Here is a 21,680-nt window from a genome sequence, read left to right on the forward strand (position 1 = left end):
CCACATCCAAACATACTCTTCCACAGCTTTGTATTACTCAATGCATGCATTTCTTGCTCTCCTTCGGAGGTGTGACCCTTCAGCTGTGGTCTCCTGCTTGGTTGTCTGGGCCTCTGGGAATCATGCTATGTCTGTGTCTAGCATTTCTGTCTGGAGACAGTTCTTACCTTAATGATGGAGCTCTGTAGCACCAGTTGTTGTTTTAGTCACTAAATCATGTCCGATTCTTTGCGACCCTATGGACTGTAGCCTGCCACGCTCCTCTGATCATGGGATTTTCCAGGCAAGAATACTGGGGTGCGTTGCCATTTCCTTCTCCAGGGGATCTTCCCGATCAAACCCAGGTCTTCTGGTTGGCAGGCAAATTCTTTATCTACTGAACCACAAGGGAAGCCTGTAGCACTAGGGGACCTGGCTTTTTCCCCCTCTGTGTGGAGCCCAGTGCAGCACTGTGCAAGGAATTTGCATGTTTGCTCCTCCACTCAGGAGTAGTATTGCTTATTTCTTCATTTGCTTATTTGATAAATGCACATTGGCTGCACACCCTGTGCTGGCACTGACCTTAGGGCTGAGGTATGGAAACAACACAAAGTCTACCTGGAAACTCCTCTCTTCTCCACCCTCCACCCAATTCCATCCTTATCTAGGGGGTGGAGACAACTTGAAGATCTAGGATAGCCTTGAAAAGAAAAGTCATGGCACAAGGGCAGCCCAAGAGGGGTGTGGGAAGGGGGAGCAGCCCAGCCTTTGGCTGCAGTGAGAACTGAGGGTGCTGAGGCATCCTAGTCTGCAGGAGACTCCAGATAAGTGTTCTCAGGTCCTTCAGCCTCAACTTTGTCTGGACCACGTGCTCCTGGAGTTGTTATTTTTCAATCACTCAGTGATGTCCGACTCTCTGAGACCCCATAGACTGCAGCGTGCCAGGCTTCCCTGTCCTTCACCATCTCCTGGAGCTTGCTCAAACTCATGTCCATTGAGTGGGCTATAAACCTGGATTGCTTCATGCCCCCCCACACACATTGCCTGACAAAAACAACCATTAGTTACTGCATTTTTGCCTGAGTGAAGCTGCCCCTTGGTCATGTTCATGGTGCTGATTATAAGCTCAGGATTTCTCAGGGAGTCTTGGGGCTTGTCTCAGCCAAGGTCTCCCAAATAAAATGAACTCATTCCAAGTGGTTCCGATGACAAGACCTCAATGAAAGATGGGTTTACAGAGGTGAAGGCAGAGTTAAGGGAAGAAACCCAGAGTGGGTGAGGTGCCCGGGACCTAGTGGCACTCTCCCTCAGGCTGAGAGAGGGGGGTGCCCCCAAGGGAACTATGTAAAGGGGACCACAGAGCCAGAGCTACAGTCACAGATGGTTAGAGCTAGAGATGTGGCCCTGAGGCAGGAAGGGCTGGGGAAGGAATGTCCCACCTTTCTCTCTTCCCTCCCTCTGAACTCTGCCAGGGTCTCCCATTGCCACCCCCTACTGAAAGCTGCAAGGGAGCTGGGATGACACAGTCTCCTGGGGTTAGTCAGCCTTCTGGGGCACAGAAGAGTGGAGAACAAAGGGGAACATATGCAGCTGTAACATAAGTAGAGCACAGCCCTTCCCTCCAGCCCAACCCTAGTGGCACAGCGCATTGGCCTCTCCTGTCTGTAGGATGAGACACCATGGGAGCAGTCAAAGCCTGGGGCTCAGCCTGTTGTGGAGGAATCAGTCTCTTTCCCTTCCCCCTTGTAATGGGGAAGGGCTAACTTTGAATTCCTACTAGATCTGCTTCTGTGTAGGAGACCAGACCAGTCAAACCTAAAGGAAATCAACCCTGGATATTCATTGGAAGGACTGATGCTGAAGCTAAGGGTCCAGTACTTTGGCCACCTGACGCAAAGAGCTGACTCATTGGAAAAGACCCTGATGCTGGGAAAGATTGAGGGCAGGAGAAGAAGGGGGTGACAGAGGATGAGATGGTTGGATGGGATCACTGACTCAAAGGACTTGAGTTTGAGCAAGGTCTGGGAGATGGTAAAGGAGAGGGAAGCCTGGCGTGCTGCAGTCTTTGGGGTAGCAAAGAGTTGGACAACAACTGCTTCTGTGACTTGAATCCTTATCTTGCTGCTTTTGTTATTGTAGGCATATATAATGGCCTGCCTCAGGGAGATATAGTGACTTCCCTGGTAGCTCAGATGGTAAAGTGTCTGCCTACAATGCAGGAGACCCGGGTTTGATCCCTGGGTCGGGAAGATCCCCTGGAGAAGGAAATAGCAACCCACTCCAGTACTCTTGCCTGGAAAATCCCATGGATGGAGGAGCCTGGTAGACTACAGTCCATGGGGTCTCAAAGAGTTGGACAGGACCCAGCGACTCCACTTTCTTTCAGGGAGATAGCCTGACCCTGCCCACCTGTGAAGGGTTGTAAGGAAGTGAAACTAACACATCCGTTTGCCTGAGGCTTGCCCTCTAGGAGATATTTACAAGAATTCAATGGTCTTTCTGTTTCCTCACCTCCCCCCATCTCTGATTCATAAAAAAACCCTGGCAACCAGACCCTGACAAGAAGGTTATTTTGAGGCGTTAGCCTGCCATCTTGTTGGTCAGCCAGCTCCCCAATAAAGTCCCTTACTTGTCTCAACCCCTCATCCCTTGGATTTATTGGCCTATCCAGTGAGCAGAGTGAGCTTGGACTTCAAAATACCTCTCTCCTCTCTTTCCCAACTTAGGCTCCAAAATTTAGAATCCTCAGGTTCTAGGCATCTGGCACTTCTTTCTTCTCCTTCCCAGCCTTTCTGTCCCTCCTAACTCACTGGAAGAACCTTAGCAGCTGGGCCAGCCCAGAGCCAGTGGTTGAGCCTGGATGGGAAGCTGCTGCACGCCAGGGTGTTTGTCTGGGGGGGTCCGTGTGTGGCCTCTGCGGTCAGGCTCTGCTGCTCAGCCTCCCACTTCTCTGAACCAAGGCCACCAACCTTCTCTGAGGAGCACACAGCCACTAGTGCTATTCAATGCCTGGGCTCCTGGCCCTCCCCTCCCCTGTGAGAAGGGAAAAAACAGAGTTGTCTACAGACTTTGCTCAAGGAGATTTTTCTGAGGCCAGTGTGGGGTCAGCAACCTGACCCAGCAACACCCAGCAAGCCTCCCTTTGAGGAATTATGGCTTCCCCATCCCAAGGGATCCTAATGAGGCTGTCAATCACAGATGCCCTGCCTCCCACCATTGGTGCGTGATGCCGCTGACCAATAAGAGTACCCCATCTGCCTTGTGCAGCGATTCATCTGAATGTGGGTGTGAAACCCTACAAGTTATCAGTACATTTTCCCTGATTTGTCATCTCAGTTAATGACAATTCCATCAGTTTTTGTTGCTCAGGCAAGAAATTTTGAAGTCATTCTTGACGCTTTTCTTTCTGTCAGTTCACATATGATTCATCAGGAAGTCATGCTGGCTCCATTTCAAAATATGTGCCGAATCTTACCACTAATTTCACTCTAGTTGAAGCCACCAGCCTCTCTCCTCTGTATAACCACAGTAGTCTTTTAATTGGTTTCCTCGTTTTAATTCATGTCCCCTATAGTCCATTCTCAACACAGTAGGCAGAATGAGCCTTTTAAAATGTAAGTCAAATTACATCATTTCTCTGCCCCAGTGCTTTCAATGACAACCTATTTCTTTCTCTGTAAAACCATGAATAAAATATCCTTCACAACCTTTCCATGACAACCCATTTCTCTCTCTTTACAAGGCCATACTTAAAATGTCCCTTACCTCTGTTATTCTATGATCCTATTCCCTCTACTTCCCCCTTTCTTATCCCACTCTAGTCACACTGACCCCTTCTCTGTCATGCATCATGCCAAGCACACTCCCACCTCAGGGTCTTGCAGAGGCTGTTCCCTTTGTCTGACATGCTCTTCCTTCAGATACCTGCCTTGTTCACTCTCTTTCCTTCTTTGGCTCTCTGCTCAAGTACCACTTTCTCAGTGAGGCCTCTCTGCCCCTACTTCCAACTTAATAACATACCATCTGGCATTTCTTTTCATTTATTTTATTTTTTCTGCAATTATCACCATGTAACATACTATTTACTTCACCTACTTATCTTGTTTTTTGTTTGTTTTCCATCTTCCATGCATTGGAGAAGGACACGGCAACCCACTCCAGTATTCTTGCCTGGAGAATCCCAGGGATGGAGGAGCCTGGTGGGCTGGCATCTGTGGGGTCACACAGAGTCGGACACAACTGACGACGCGACTTAGCAGCAGCAGCAGCAGCATCTTGCCTCCAATAGAATGCCTATTCCATAGGGCATGAGATTTACATTTGTTTTGATTATGGCTGTATCTCTGAGCCTGACCATATAGGTGCTCCCTAAATCCCTGTAGAATAAATATATGGACTTAGAGTATTGGCCTCCACCCTATTCTGCAAAATTGGCCCTCAGAATGCAGCCTTGGGCTGTTCTCTCTCCCACCTCGTAGAGAAAAACTCCCAGAGAGTATGGCCTACAGACAGAAGGAGCAGAGACAGAGACCCGAAATCCTGAGGACACTGAGTCCCTGGACGCAGCCGTTTCTCCACTAGATCCAGCCCATTCCCCCCTGGACAACCTAGACCCCCTAGAACCTTCTCCTTGGCTTAGCTGGTTTGAGATAGGATTGATTGCTTGCAACAGGATAAACTTTGGACCAGAAAGTCTGGTGCTTGGGGACTGTGTGGCAAGTACTAGAGTCAGGCACTTGGGAGGGGAAGCTAGCCATGGAGGTGAGGGCTGGCATCTTTTCTGCTGAGTTCACCCCAGATAGGCAGGGCAGAGTATTCCAGCTAGGAGAGAAACCCTTTTGAGAGCCTCTGCCCTTTGCAAATCTAATGAAGGCAGACCTCATCCAGGGTCACACAGGAAGGAAAATGAAGACTGATTCCAGCCACCTTGGCTTTCTTACTGCAGTTGGCAGCAGGAAGGGGTGCCCTGGGCTCTTGAAAGATCTTTAATCATGGTGTCTGAAATCCTAAGCCAGAATCTTGGTTCTGCCATTTCCCCTGGGCAAGTCACCAAGTTTTGTTGGCCTCAGTTTCCTCATCTTAAAGTGAGATGGTTGAAATAAATGACCCCTTAAATTCCTTTCAGCATGATGTTCAACTGTAGGGTAAGTGCATTGTGATTAAATATGCAGGCTCTGGGGTCACGCTGTCTGGGGGCAGTTCTACTACTTACTGTATGCTGGAATTTGAGCTTCAGTTTGTTCAGATTAAAATAGGATTCATAAGGAATTCCCTGGTGGTTCAGTGGTTAGGACATGGCATTTTCACTCCTGGGGCTTGGGTTCAATCCTTAGACTGGGAACTAATATGTTGAATGCCTTGAGGAGCCATCGAATTTTTAAAAAATATCAGTACTTCCCTGGTGGTACTGCTGCTGCTAAGTCGCTTCAGTCATGGCTGACTCTGTGTGACCCCATAGACGGAAGCCTACCAGGCTCCCCCGTCCCTGGGATTCTCCAGGCAAGAACACTGGAGTGGGTTGCCATTTCCTTCTTCAATTCATGAAAGTGAAAAGTGAAAGTGAAGTCCCTCAGTCGTGTCCGACTCTCAGCGACCCCATGGACTGCAGCCTACCAGGCTCCTCTGTCCATGAGATTTTCCAGGCAAGAGTACTACAATGGGGTGCCACTGCCTTCTCCGCCTGGTGGTACAGCGGATAAGAAACCGCCTGGTGGCGCTAGTGGTGAAGAACCTGCGTGCCAATGCAAGAAACAAAAGAGACACAGGTTCAAATCTCTGGGTCCGGAAGATTGCCTGCAGGAGGGCATGGCAATCCATTCCAATATTCTTGCCTGGAGAATCCCATGAACAGAGGAGCCTGGCGGCCTGCAGTCCACAAGGTCGCAAAGAGTCAGACATAACTGAAGTGTGCCCGCACCAATGCAGGGGACGGGTTCCTCTGGTGTGGGAAGATCTAAGAGCAACTAAGCTCGTGTGCCACAACTACTAAGCCCATGAACCTAGAGCCTGTGCTCCGCAACAAGAGAAGCCACTATGATAAGCCTGTGCACTGCAACAAAGAGTAGCCCCCACTCACCTTATCTAGAGAAACTCCCCACAGCAAGAAAGACCCAGCACAACTGAAAATAAAGAAATAGATAAATTTTAAAAATAGGATTGATAATAATACTTATCTCTATTTTGTACTATAATAGTACCTATCTTTATTAGTACTAATTTATAAGAATTAAATTAGTAGAACACATAGAGGGCTCAGAAGTGTTTTAGGCACATAGTAAGTCCTCAAAAATATTGGTTATTATATTATTATTCTTTGCTATTATTACTGTTATTGAGAGCATTTTTCCTGGATCTTGGAGTGATTTCTACTCCCATCTCTAAGACTGACCCTCTTCAATGGCAGGGCTTGTCCCCAGGGCTTGCAGCCACCTCTGAACACTAACCATTCCCTCCTTCTCTCTGCAGTGACTGGAAACAGCACTGAGATGACAGCCCCAGGGCCAGAAGTCAGCTTCCCCTTCTCCTGTGGAAAGCTGGGGCTGGTATCACTCACTTAATCTGAAGAATTTCCATAGCACTTTTTGCACATTTTGCTTGGATTAGCTTATTTACACCAACCATACATCTTATCACTGTCATAAATTTTTATTCCTATGGACATGTCTAAACTTATGGGTTGAAATAACATAATTTACATGCTGTTTAGTATGCAGATTGGGCTAATCCTCTTCTATAAATTCACCACCAGGCCTGTGCAGCCACCCTCACTCTGTAGGACCTCAACCTGATTTGAATATCGCACTCTAGTGTGTGGTTGGTGGTGTGAAATGCTAGGGTCAAGAGCTGCCCCCTAGACAGCTGAGCACTGACCGGACAGACTGCCTGTGCCTGCAGTCCGTGGGTGCAGCACACCCCTTCCCCCAGCAGAGGCCTTCTTCCCTGTGGGTTGCTCCCACAGGTCCTCCGGCTGAAAGCTGAGAAGTCACTAGGAACCAGGTGAGCTCTTTTCTGTCTTAGGCTACATCCTGAGGTAAGAATTTCAGTGCCAGTGAGTCCAGGGAGTGGGAAGCATGGGTAGGTACAGAAGGGAGGGAGACAGATGCAAGGTGTTGTTGAAACTTGCATGACCTTGGTGACCGATGTGGGTGAGCGGGCTCAGTCCTCTGGGAGCCGCTCATGAACAGCCCTCAGACTTGCCCCACCAGAAGAGGAGGGAGACAGGGTGCTGATTCCCCAACTCCCTGCTGACGTTGTCCCAGAGGCTACAACGCCTCACATGTAGCCAGAGAGGACTTCAGGTGAGGGCTGCTGCACTCAATGAAGGATACCCCTGGCTTTTATCTGAATAAAGAATGATGAAGTGGGGGGACTTCCCTGGTGATATAGAGGCTAAGACTCCATGATCCCAATGCAGGGGGCCTGGGTTCTATCCTTGGTCAGGGAACTAGTTCCCACAACTAAGACTGTCACAACTAAGATTTCTCATGCCACAACTAAGACCTGGTGCAGCCAAAATAAATGAATACTAAAAAAAAAAAATAACAGAATGATAAGGGGATAAGAATGGGACACTGTGTTCACAGCCTCTTTCTTGTTTTCAGTCTGGTTCTGTCACCTGGTTCTGTCACTTCCTGTACATTCCCTCAGGGAGGCCTTTCCTAATGGCCTGTTGGAAACAACACCCTCTCATGTTCTATTCATATCCCCTATTTACTTTTCTTTATAGCACTTATCACTACCTAATGTATTATGTATCTGGGTTTACGGGAAAAGACAGCAAACAAACAAATATTTAATACATCAGGCAGTTGAGAGTACAATAGAGAAAATGCAAGTAGAGGCGGAAGATGAAGGTACGTCATACGGGGATGGGTGGCTATTTTATCTGGGGGGTTGTGCATACCAAGGGGGTTCTCTTAAGTCGCTCAGTGGTGTCTGACTATTTGCGACCTCATGGACTGTAGCCCTCTGTCCATGGGATTCTCCAGGCAAGAATAATGGAGGGGGTTACCATTTCCTTCTCCAGGCATCTTCCTGATCCATGGATCGAACCCAGGTTTCCTGCCTTGCAGGCAGATTCCTTAACGTCTGAGCCACCAGAGTGCAGTGCTTGGGGTGGGGGTGGGGGGGAGAGGAAGAAGACGAGGTCAGACAGTGATGGGGAAGTCTGATAGACGTGAAGGTCTAGATTAGGACTTGGGATTTTACCGTGTTTATCTATCAGCGTTCTCCAGAACCCTTGTTTATTGTTTGTTTATTATAAGGAATTAGCTCTTGCAATTATGGAGGCTAAAAAGTACCAAGATCCGCTGTTGGCAACTTGGCGACCCAGGTGAAGGTTCCAGTCTGTGAGCCTACAGGCTTGAGACCCAGGAAGAACCAGTGTTTCCGTTGGAGTCTGAAGGCAGGAAGACTGATGTCCCTGTGCAAGCAATTAGGCAAGAGTTCCCTCAGCCTTTTTGTTCTATTTGGGCCTTTAAGGGATTGGATGAGGCTCACCAACATTAGGAAGGGAAATCTGCTTTACGTAAGACTCTACTTTTATTGATTCAAATGTTAATCTCGTTCAGAAACACCCCAAACAGACACAGCCAAAGTAATGTTTGACTGAATGCCTTGTCTTTCTGTGGCTCAGTCAAGCTGACATAACCATCACACCCCAAGTGAGATGCAGAGACACTGAAATTTTTAGTCTGATATGATCAGACTTATGTTTTTAAAAGATCACTCTGGCTGCTTTGTGAAGAAGAGTCTGCAAAAGGCAGCTGTTTTTAGTGAATTAGACTACTTCAGAGACTATTGCAATAATCTAGGCAAGAGATGTTTGATAGCTTGGACCAGGATGATACTGGGTGGAGGTGGTGAGAAGTGGCTAGATTCTGAATATATTTTGAAGGGAAAACTCATAGGACTCACTGATGAGTTGGAATGTAGGATGTTACGGGAAAGGCACCAGTATGATCCCAAGGTCTTGGGTCTGAGCAGTCAGGAGGTAGGAGTTCCCATTCATTGAGATGAGGAAGACTACTGGAACACCTGGTTTGATCAGGATAAATTAGGTGTTAGTATTTGGACATGCCAAGTTCAGCATGTCTGTTTACATCCAGGCAGAAACGTAAATTATGCCATTGGATAGATTTGACTGGAATTCAGGGGTGCAATTTTGTTCAGTTTGGTATTCAATAGATAATCATTGAATGAATGGCTGTATGACTGATCAAGTTTATCCCATGAGCCTCTAACAGCCCTCTGTATAACACTAATTTCCTTGGTCCAGCAGGGGACATCAAAGTCTCTGCTCCAGAACAAAAACTCATCAAGCTGCTGGTCGCGATGCTCTCCCTAATTCTCTGTCCTGATAGAATCAGTGATTCTCATTGATTTGATCCTTCTTCTTCTTTGCGTTGCAACCACCTGAAGACATTTTAAAACATTCTATTACTGCATTCTCTGGTTGTGACTCATTTGATCTGGGTTGGGTCTGTATATCGGTAGTTTAAAAAGATCCTCAGGTGATTCAAAAGCATATCCAGAGGTTGAGAACTATTTTTCTATGCTTTGACTTAACTGTGTGCTGGGACTTAAAAAAAAAAAGTCAACTCTTTTGTCAAAACCCCTAGGAAAATACTGAAATCTTAGACAGAAATGTTTGAAAAATACTATCAGTTAGAAGAAGAAAAGCTCTATGTGAAAATATACTTGGCATAATATTTAATAGTTGTAATTGAGAAACAACAAAATGGAATATTATGCAGCCAGAATAGATGATTTTGTAGACAGTATAGTAACTTGGAAAAACGCTTATGAGAGATGGTTAAGAAAAGCAGCATGTCAAATTGTGTCTACATTATAAGTGTAACTATGTAAAATTATGCATGCATATAAATAAAGCACTATAGAGGAACAAAGAAAAATGAAAGCAGTAGATTTGTTAGTTTAATAGGATAGTGGATGATGCTTCTTTCTTTTTTGAGTTTTTGTTGTTGGAGGGGAGTATGGTATTTATTTTATTATTCTGAGTCTGGGTTTTGTTCTGTTGCAGTAAGTAACAGAAATTTTAAAAATGGCAGCATCACTCCAAGCACACAGCCAGATTCCCTGCCTCCCAGGAGAGGCTTTTTTAGAGCCTGAAAGTCCTTAGGCTCTTTTGTTTTACCATCTCTGTGACACTGGGATCAACGTCTGGACTTGTTCGGGAATCTCCTCTTTGCCTGTTAAGTGCCTAACGTGTGCCAGCATAATGCTAGTTACTGGGGCCATGGGATACATAAATCAATCATTGCTCTGGGAGAGCTCACTGTGAAGAGGGAGAGATTAACACATAAGCAAACATTACAATAGGGCTTCTCAGGTGGCTCAGTGGTAAAGAATCTGCCTGCCAATGCAAGAGATGCAAGAAATGCGGGTTTGATCCTGGGTCGGGAAGAGTCCCTGGAGGAAGAAATAAATGGCAACCCATTCCAGTATTCTTGCCTGGAAAATTCCATGGACAGAGAGCTTGGCAGGCTACAGTCCATGGGGTTGCAGAGTCGGACAGGACTGAGCGACTGAGCATATGCGCGCGTGCGCGCGCACACACACACACACACACACACACACACACGCACGCACATTACAATGATTGTAAGACAATGCCATGAGCATGATAATACGGTTATGAACAAAGTTCTGTGTAAGCTTAGATAAATTTACTTCAAGGGAGTCTGGGATGGTAGAAAAGAGGAGGTGATAGTTGTTCTTGGTCTTAAAGGATAAGTAGCAGCTCACCAGGTAGAAAATGGGTAGGTGTAGAATGGGGTGGAGAGAAACCAGCTTTCCAAACAGAGTGCGTAAGAGCAAAGGGTTATAAAGGACATGGGCTGTTTAGGAAATAGAAAATAGATTTGGATGAAATACATTCATTTATTAATTTACTCAACAAGTGATTACTGAGTATTTTTTGTGTCTCAGACATTGGGCTAGATATTGGGGAGATCAAGAATTATTAACCTTTTCTGTGGTTTGAATACTGATCATAATGATAGCAGATATTTTCTGAGTGTTTAATATATATTAACTCTTGTATTCCTCTTAAGAATTGTATTTTCACTTACAAGTGATGAAATTGCAAATTAGAGTTTCAAGCACTTATCCATGGCCACCCATTTATCATGCAGTGGAGCTCCTCCTTGAGCTTACAGTCTAGTGGAGGAGACAGACAAGGAGACAAATGATCACAAAGTGATGTCTAGAATGGAGGTCAGGGTAGAGCTTTGGAGAAGGTGACTTAAGTTGAGTCCTGGAGGATGAGTGGTCATTCGACATGGAAAGTAGGTAGGAAGTAGAAAGAGAGGGGCTCCATGGTGATGATGGATGATAGAGGTGGAGAGATTGGTTAAGGCCAGTTCATGAAAAGTCCTTGAATGTCCTGCTAGAGAGTTAAGACTTTATTCTCTAAGCAATGGTGAATTAACAAGTCCTTTTTCTTTTAATCTCAGACCAAGTCACTTGGGCAGTGATTCAACCACACCAATCGTGAACTCTTAATGACTTGGCCTAATGAGAAGAATGGCATGGATAATCTAAAAATAATGGACAATGGGAAAGGACTTGAGCCTGCTTATAGAGTGTGCCAGGTCATGATTTGCTGCAATGGAGGAGCAACTGATTTCTTTGTTCATTAAAGATTATATTCTGGCTGATGTCAAATCTGCTGTTTGATGGCACCTGTGGCCATCATGCCAGTCTCAGTATCACAGGTGACTGGGGAAAGAAACTCCCTTCTGACCAAGAGTAGCAGAATAAAAATGTAACTGAGTGTCTGATATGCTAAGATTTTTCACCACCATAATCTAAGACATCAACAGTACCTAGAAAGGTGGAAGTGAGCTCGCTGTCCCCCAAGGGGCTGAAGTTGCAAGGATGGTGGAGCAGAGAGAAACTTGGAGGTTTCAGGAAAGCTCTGGCTTTAGAATGCAGGGTGCAGAGTGATTAATACTTCAAACTGCACAGAGCAGCCAATGGAGAAAGCTATAAAAGTTGGAGTAGCACAGGAAACTTTGACCCTATAGACCACATGCCTGCAGAGGGGATTTCTTATCACATTTTTATACAGAGACATTCTATGAGTAGAATTCATGGGGCCATCAAATCTGTATTTAGGTGGCTGTAAGGAAAGCAAGGGGTTTTGACACTGCTCTGAGAAGGCTGTCTTGGGACTCAGGCAGAGAGCATATTACTGTTAGAACTCTTAGTAGTTAAGAGGAAGTTCTTGGTTGAATTGGGAAAGGGACCTACAATAACCATAAAATCCTGATCTAACTGTGTCCCCTTCTGTACAAGATAGAGTCCTGTATACAGAGCCCCAGAAGACTTGAGGTCAAGACCAGCGCTGCCACTAACTCATATCATCTCTCCACACTTGTTTCTGTCACTGTGAAATGAGAGGGTTAGACCAGATGTTGTCTAAGCCTCCTCCAGCATGGGTTTATATATGACCTCGCCCAGGGATAGCTTTCAATTGTCTCCCACTTGTGGATGCCATTTTATGGATAGAGAAATCAAAGACTTGATAAAAACTGCAGAAGTGCAAATTTCCTCGTAACACGGAAAGTTTCAGAGAGCTGGTCAGTACCAAGGGGTGTTGGGCTGGTCTGCTCTGGGTGCAAGGAATAAGGAGATGCATTGTCTATGGATAACTTTAAAACAATAATAGAACCAAAGACAAGTCAGTCTGCTTTTTGTTGTAACCATGCGTTGACATTCCAAATACGCTTCCTCACCTGGGGGACCACTGCCCCATCCCTCTCCTCGATTTGCCACTATTTATCTATAGAATTCTTTTTTTATTCCATGCTCTTGCCATTCTTCTGACTGCATGGGGGAGAATCTCATCAAGATGTTAACCCTTTCACTACCACCTCTTATCGTTGATTTGTGTCCCATAAAGAAGAGAGAGGGGGTACTCTGAATCATTTTTTAGCAAGGAGGGTGTACTCTAGCTGTGGACTGGAGTGACAGCAAGGAAACAGGGACAGTAAGAGAGGCCAGAACATGTAGTGAGGTGTGGAATGGATTGAGTGGTTGGCCTAAGAAGTCAAGTCCAGAGCATGTGGCCTGTGGACAAGGTAGGGACAATTATCTGAAGGCCTGGGTTTGGCTGGATATGTGGTGCCTGAAGACAGAGCCCACTTGCATCTCAGTTCTGATTTCTCAGTTCCTGCCACTTTCCTGAGGCTTCTCCTGGCCACATCTCCGACAGATTTCTTAGACATGATCTACTCTGCACTCCTCACAGCACACCACCCACCATCCTTCTCTGGATTGGTTTCCTCCCTGATCTGTCTTGGTGTCTAGAATATGCCGGGAGTTTGCCACCTTTCTGGGGACTCGTGAATTCTGCAGGCTGGGTCCTTGGTGCCCAACTTTCTGCGAGATGGCCCTGCTTCAGGATGTGTCCACACTGTCCCAGGAGCCATTCTTTGTTTTCTTTTTAAAAATTGAAGGATAGTGCATTTACAATGTTGTATTATTTTTAGGTGTACAGTAAAGTGATTTACATATACATTTTTTCTTTTTTAGACTCTTTTCTATTATAGGTTATTACAAGATATTAAATATGGTTTTCTGTGCTATATAGTAGGTCCTTCTTGGTTATCTATTTTATATATAGTAGTTTGCATCTGCTAATCCCAAACTCATAATTTGTCCCTTACCTCCCCTTCCCCCTTTAGTAACCATAAATTTGTTTTCTGTGTCTGTGAGTCTGTTTTGTAAATAAGTTCCTTTGTATCTTTTAGATTCCAGAAGCCATTCTTGATAGCAGCAAAACCATCTGCACACATTCTTTCGTGCTTGATGGGCTGCTCTGGAGAGGAAAGGAGTCTCCCAGGAAAGTATGAGTGTGATTGGGGAAGGAGACTGGAGAAGAGATATAGACCCTTAAAGAGAGAGATCCCTGACAAACTAAATAAAAAGTTTTGGTTTTGTCTTGTTTTGTTGCAAAGTGAGAGCCCAGCTTGGAGCAATTAAATTGACAACCAATCCAACCCAATTCTCACCTAATCATGAGGACTGAGTTCTGGTTTCTCCCAGATATACAATTTTCTCAGTTTTGTCTTTTACATACACACAGCAGCAACATATTCCCTCTTGTCCATTTAGTTCCTAATTGTTATCCTAAGATGATTTATTTATGCTGGCAGGAAGAGAAAAGGAAAGGACAGTTTTCACTGGAGTTTGCTTGGCTTCTTTAACCCTTTCCTTCCTGATTATAAAAGCCACACATGTTTAATGTAGAAAGTTTGTTATCGTCGTTCAGTTGCTCAGTCTTGTCCAACTCTTTGTGATCCCATGCCCAGCTTCCTTGTCCTTCACCATTTCCTAGAGTTTGCTCAAACTCATATCCATTGAATGGGTGGTGCCATCCAACCATCTCATCCTCTGTTGCCCACTTCTCCTCATGCCCTCAACCTTTCCCAGCATCAGGGTCTTTTCCAATGAGTTGGCTCTTCACATCAGGTGGCCAAAGTATTGGAGCTTCAGCTTCAGCATCAGTCCTTCCAATGAAAGTTTAGGAAATGAATATTTCAGATTAAAATAGCAACTTCCTGCACCAGAGACCACCACTGCCACCCTGCCGCTGTTGTTCCAAGGGTATGACTTTGGGGGAGGTCCTGGTTCTGAGGGCTTGCTTCCCCTGTTCAGTTCCCACTTTTACTGGAGGCCTCTGTGGCATGAGCCTCTCTGGACCTGGTGGAAGGGAGGTTTTCAGTTCTTGCCCAGGCCCTGTCCCAGCCCAGGAGAAACTCCTGGCTCTTCCTCAGCTGGTTCCCCAAAGGTTGGGATATAGTGCTTGTTCTGGCTCTCTGGCCTCTGTGCTATAGTCTTTGAAGCTGTGGCTTTTGATTTTCTTTTGAAATCTTCCTTCTTGCTCACTGTTGGCAAACTTCATGTTTACACACACTCACACACATACAGAATTTCTTCATTTATTAACAGAGTCAATTCAAACACATTTCATTTACAGATATTGATTTATAATACCACACAGTATTAGAAAGTCATAGTAGACATTTATCATTTCTTAGGGCAGCTCAGCAAGCCATACCCTGATTCTAGTTTTGGGAAATCTTGTCTTGGGTGCAGATCATTCTTCCTTCATGATGGAAGGCAAATGGGAGAATCTCTCTCCCAGCCCCAGGGCCATTAGGAAGCTGGACTATGACTTTGGATCAGTTGCTCAGGCTCTACCATCTCCCATGCTGGATCTTGAGGGAGCCATGCTAAGGTTCAGGAATGTTTCAGACATGATTTATGGTGGTGACAGAGATTTGGCACGGAGCCATTGGTTTTGTGTATCTCTAGGTGGCAATGTCCTGTGACAGCAGAGACACTGTCCTGCCCAGATGGGTCTGAGGATGACCTGGTCATTCCTGCTAGTCATCCTGGCTTTTGGATGAGTCTTAGAGCCTGATTGTCTAAACTTCTGTTGATTCTGAGGGCTATTTGATGTTCTTCAAAAATATTAATTTTCTCTTAACATTAGCCAGGCTGCTTATAACAATTTATACCATTTGATTTTTGTCTCAAGGATTCAAATGCTACTTAGTAACTCACAACATAACAATTTGAATTTCTTTTGTAATTTGTAACCTCTGCTTCCTCAGGCCATATAAGTGGGGCAGAGGGAGACAAATGGAGGGGACAAAAACAAAATCACAACAGTACTCCCGTGGCTTCACCCTTAGCTGTAATGGCAGGGAACTCCAGGCCTTCCTTCCAGGATCCTCCACAACATTTCTGGGCTTCTAGCTGCCTGGCACTTAACCCTGTGTCTCCTCTGTTGACCATCCCAGAGGTTCCTTGGGACTCTTGTGAGTTTTTCTTCTTCTACCCCCATCTGTCTGTGAGCTGCCTGATTTGCTCAAATTATATTCACTAATCAATTACTCAAGCTGGTTCTTCTTTTTGAAGAGACCTGGCTACTTCAAGTATTGTTCTGGGCTATCATCTGGACTTCAGAAATGGCCATGAACTCAGTGGTGACTTCATGGGCGAATGCTACTATCTCTTTCTGGAGCCTGTCTGCCCAAGTCTTTTGTTCTGTGTCATTCCAGTTCCATCCATACCCAGGGAAATTATTTTCAAGCCTTATGATCTTATCTCAAGTCTTACCCACTGTGATCTGGCAAAGTGCAGGGGAGAGAGAAGACAGAGAGAAGATTATCTGGTAGTGCATCTAAGAGTTGGAGCAGGAGCAATGCCAAGAGACCCACCCATGCACAGTGGGGAAAGCCAGTGCAGCAGACAGAACACAGCACTAAAAGAGTTGTGTTAAGAATAATGGGCCCAGAAAGATCCTGCTTCAGGTCAGAATAAGGGGCAAGAATGTGGTTTTCTCCAAGCTCCTAGGTCTCACAAGATCTCCACAGCAAAGAACAGGAGTCCAGGTAGGTAGACAGAGAAGCAGTGTCCTGGACACTCAGGGAAGTTTTGCAGCCAAGAGTGTGGGAAGTGAATAATCCTGGGTTGGGATGAGAGGATTGACATGCAACTAGGACAAATAGACTTTTACTCAAGCCATGTCTGTATTCTAGGAATTCCAGCTCTAAATAGTTCATGGGTAAAAAAGTTTGGGAGTCACGGAATTCCAAATCTCTCTTTTGGAGATTTATATTTTACATTTCTATGCTGGAGGTTCTGAGTCCTAGAATTGCAAACAAAACAAAACCTGTTTGTTGTTTTTGTTCCATTGATAAATGGTGTCTGACTCTTTGTGACCTCATGGACTACAGCATGCCAGGCTCCTCTGTCCTCCACTATCTCCGAGTTTGCTCAAATTCACATCCATTGAATTGGCGATGCTACCTCATCCTCTGCTGTCCCCGCTTCTTTTGCCTTCGATCTTTTCCAACATCAAGACCTTTTCCAACGAAAAAGAGAGTAGTAAAATATGTTACAAAGTAGAATATTAACAATCCTTCTGAAGTCTCACTATGTGCCCCTCCTGGTTCACATTCCTCTCCTTTCTTCAGAGGTGACTCCAACGTGAATTTTATCACTATTGCATGTATTCTCAAACAATATATTGTTTAGTTTCACCTGCTTTAAATATTGTGCCAATTTGGAACCATCCTCTTTGTAATATTCTGTGAATTGCCTTTATCTTATCTTCTCCACCCTTTTATTTTTTTTACATTTTGAAGATTTTTTTTTTTCATTAAACATTATATTGCTGAGATTTATCATGTTGATGTATTCTGGAGTTTATTTTCATAGTCACTTAAAATTCTTTGTATGAATATATCATAGGCTATCCATTTTCCTGATTGAATATTTGGGAATATTTCCATTTTCCCCTTTTTTGCTATTACAAACAATCCTTCTGAGGACATTCTCATGCATTCTCCTGTGTGTATGGGCAAGTTTCTCTATGATAAATCCCACTGTGTGTATATTGCTGGGTATGGAGGGATATATATCATTGCCTTTACTACTAGAAGCTGTTTTCCAACATGTTTGTACCAATTTACACTCCCACTGCTATTCACATTCTTACCAACACATAATTTCAGAATTTTTATTTTTTTATACCTTGGTGGGTGTGAAAAATCTCATGGATTTTACTTCCGTTTCCTGGATTTGCCACCCTCACCCTCATTTTTCCAGTCTTCTCTACATATGTGGCCTTGGAAACAGAGGTTACCATTGAATTAAAATGAATATGATGTGTTACTAAATAGGCTTTGTAACTGAAAGACAAAAATACCAATTATATAATTCATTCTTCTTTGTTACAGGCGACTTTGGCTAACTTCAATGGAAAAGGAACTTCGGGGTGGAATATCAAAGTAAACACAGTACTCACAGGAAGGCTGGAGGGCCAGGCTCAGGGAAAGGACCAGAAGCCGAGACGACCAACAGGAAGCACAGAGGATTCACCTCCACAGGTCTGGTTATGAACCACCACTGCTTACACAGTGGTGCCAGGGGGCATACAAAGGTAATACTATTGAATGCTGTTGCCTCTGGAGTTCCAACAACTCAATTTCTCTTCTATTTTCTCCAGGGAATTTGGGCATATCAATTTCATTTATTATACACCATTGTAGAGTCCATATTTCAGTCAACACTACAAATTGTTAGAGGCATTTCTAACTACTAAAGCTAATGCATTAAATAAAGAATCTCAGCTAAGTTTCCCTTATTAAGAGTTATATATCATCCTCCTTGAACTTCACCCCCATATGTATTTCTTGGGTTTCCAATAACATAAATGAACAGAAACATGCAAGACTTTCGATATGTATAAGCTATTGTCTCTTGTATGAGACTTTTACTGAGGTGTGATTATAGTTACAAATCTGGAAATAATAGGTGTGTATGGGGTGAGTTTTAGTAGTATAAGAATCCCTTGCAAGGCAACTTCCTCAGAGAGGTTATTACAAGGGTTGGCTAGTCTCCCTGGGCAAGGTAGAAGTAACTGTTTCTTTAGCAAGGGTCACTTGGGGGGTGGCAGTGGTTTAGTTTCTTAGATTTTTCCAAGTCCACCAAAATGTTTCCATTCAAAATCAAGTTACTTTTCTTTTTTAACACATTAGAAATTTTATTTATTTATTATTTTTGGCTATGCTGGTTCTTTGTTGCTACACGGGCTTTTCTCTAGCTTTGGCAAGCAAGGGCTACTCTCTAGTTGCAGCACTTCTCTCGCTGTGGAGCTCAGGCTCTAGCGTGTGCAGGCTTTGGTAGTTTGCGTGCATGGGCTCAGTAGTTGTGGCTGCCAGGCTCTAGAGCACAGGCTCATTAGATGTGGTGCATGGGCTTAGTTACTCTGAGGCATGTGGGATCTTCCCGGATCCGGGATCAAACCAATGTGTCCTGTACTGACAGGTGGATTCTTCACCACTGAAGCACCAGGGAAGTCCCAAAGTCTCAAGTTCTACTCCTTCAGAGTCGAGTCCTATTTTTTACCTAGGAGAATTGGTGAAGCTATGAATTAGACTTGTATTATAATTCTGCAACATACACATGACATTTGGAATTTTCTTTCCAGCCACATCTGCTCTGCGGCTACAAGAATTTAGAGATAATATTAGTGGTGCCATAGACCCTCCCTAGTTCTCTTTCAGCTCTATGCTGGAAGTTTAAATCTTTAACTTTATCATTTTCTCTGTGTAAACTCTCCAGTGTGGGTCAGAAATAGCTAGCCTACCTCAGTCTCTATAAGTCATCATCTCTGTCATAATAGTCAAGTGCGGCCTCCTAGCCTTCTAAACCCTGCCCATTAATAAGCACAGCATTCTAAACAACCATGAGTGATGATCTGAGAAATTGTAATGGCACTGCAAGTTGTGGATTTACAGTAAGAGACTACTCTAAGAGATTATGATTGCACTTAAGCACAAACGGGCCAACAACTCAATTCTAAAACTTCATTACTGAAGCACTCCTCCTAGGAAAGAGAAATAAAGAAACCACTCTAGGTATTTTGAATAAAGGGAATTCAACTTAGGGAACTGGCTGAACATTTGCTAAAGGTGCAGAAGGAGAAGTAGAGGTTCTGGAGGAGTATAGAGGAAGAAGGGGGTGATATCTAAGGATAAGAAGCTTCGAATGTCTCTGAGTTGAAACCCATTACAGCACCTGCCACAGTGCTATTGGAGAAGCTGTCTCAGGTGGTTCTGGACCAACTGGTGATTGGTCAAAAGGTCCTGTCTTGACCAGGATTGGAACCAGGAAAAAAGATGGTGCTTTGGTCCAGGCTTCAGGAGTTAAAATTCTCCCGGCTTTTCCTGTTCCTACAACCAACGACTGCCACACTGTTGGAGCCCAAAGCAAGAACATTTCAGCTTGTCCTTCTTGATTTTCCAGCAGTAACTTTAGATTCCCAGTAGCTGATTCTAAAAGAGAGCCAGCTGGCAATGGAAGCTGGGAAATGTGGTTTGTAGACTTCAAGCCCCAGCAGTACAGAACACAGTATAAAAGGGCAGGCGTGGAGTTGAGAGAGATGAGTGAATCAACGGCACATATGGTCATGAGGGAGACTGGCTTGTAATTTTCATTCTTATGCTACATTTGTTAGTTTCTAATCTGCTATACTCAGATACAATAAAAATAAAACAAGGGAGAGACAAAAAACACACACGAAAAAACAAAAAATAAATTTGTTAGTTTCTTTTAAACATTTCATTACTGATAATTTCGAACATGTACAAAGCAGAATAATTTAATGACTTCTCATGCTTCTACCAGCTAGTTGGCAATGATCAGCTCATAAGCAATCTTGTTTTACTTATATACCATACTAACCTCTCTCTTTTTTTGAAGCAAATACCATATATCATATCATTTAGTAATACTAATGAAAAAGTGAAGTGAAAGTGCAAGTCACTCAGTCATGTCTGACTCGTTGTGACCCCATGGACTACACAGTCCATGGAATTCTCCAGGCCAGAATACTGGAGTGGGTAGCTGTTCCTTTCTCCAAGGGATCTTCCCAACCCAGAGATCGAACCTAGGGAGCATCAAAATCTAGTAAGTATTTGGATATCTAACTTTCTCTCAATGCCCTCCCCCAACAGTTTGTATGGATTCAGTTCAGTTCAGTTGCTCAGACGTGTCCAACTCTTTGTGACCCCATGGACTGCAACACGCCAGGCTTCTCTGTCCATCGACAACTCCTGGAGTTTACTCAAACTCATATCCATCGAGTCGGTGATGCCATCCAACCATCTCATCCTCTGTTGTTCCCTTCTCTTCCTGCCTTCAATCTTTCCCAGCATCGGGGTCTTTTCAAATGAGTCAGTTCTTTGCATCAGGTGGCCAAAGTATTGTATATGGATTTTATGAATTAGGATTCAGATTAAATCCATACATTGATACTAGTTGGAATGTCTTTTTAATTTATGTTTTCTCTTCCATTCTGTACTCTCACCTCCAGAAATTTCTGTGTCTCAAGAGCTGGGTTGTTTGTCCCATGGATTTTGTCATGGTCTGAGTTTTAGTGAATGAATTCTCATGGTATAATTTAGCATGTTCTCCTATGCTTCTATTTCCAGGACATTGGTAGATGGATACAGAGATTTGATCAGATTTATATTTTATATCTTTGGGAAGACTATAATGGGTTTTAAAATTCATTATGCAATTCTAAAATTCATCTTTTTTTTCTAATTTATAACTGAATTTGTGCCCAGAGAGCACTGTCTGTATGTATCAATTCTCTAAACATTTTGAAGTTTGCTTTTTAGTCACATACACGGTAAATTTCCATCACTCTTTCACAAATATATTAGAAGAAGGGATGTTATCCAAATGTTGAATGCAATATTCTATTAGTTATTTATTAGATGAAGCCTGTAAATTATATTGCTTGCTGATTTTTGGCTGTCCTATCAATTTTTTGAGAAGAGTATGTTAAAAACCTCTCATTATAATAGTGAAGTAATAAATTCCTTCTTAAAACTCTTACAGTATTTGCTTTATGTATTTTGAGCTATGTTTTCAGTGCCTACAAAATTAGATTTGTAATGATTTTTGGTGAATAAGAATTTTTATTAATATATAGCAACTCTTTACCTCATTCTTCTATGTCCTTATATTCCAGTTACATCTCTATTCAAAAGAATATAACTGAATTCTTAAAAAATTGAGAGTTATAGTCTTTATTCCGTTTACATTTGGTGTGATGAATGATATATTTCAAATTATTTTTGCCTTCT

The 21,680-nt window shown here is 43.8% G+C and overlaps 1 long non-coding RNA gene across 1 annotated transcript in view; it reads left to right on the forward strand.

Annotated features, from left to right (window-relative positions):
- LOC145507305 (uncharacterized) overlaps nucleotides 1-21,426 on the forward strand; it is a 140,109-nt gene extending 118,683 nt beyond the window's left edge. The window contains exons 5-6 of the long non-coding RNA XR_014054762.1: nucleotides 17,760-17,909; nucleotides 20,541-21,426. This is a non-coding gene — a long non-coding RNA (uncharacterized LOC145507305). The remainder of the gene's footprint in view (nucleotides 1-17,759; nucleotides 17,910-20,540) is intronic.
- Nucleotides 21,427-21,680: the final 254 nt, after the last annotated feature.

This window comes from Giraffa tippelskirchi, chromosome 5, assembly GCF_054371585.1.
Source record: "Giraffa tippelskirchi isolate mGirTip1 chromosome 5, T2T-mGirTip1v1.2.pri, whole genome shotgun sequence".
Taxonomy (NCBI): domain Eukaryota; kingdom Metazoa; phylum Chordata; class Mammalia; order Artiodactyla; family Giraffidae; genus Giraffa; species Giraffa tippelskirchi.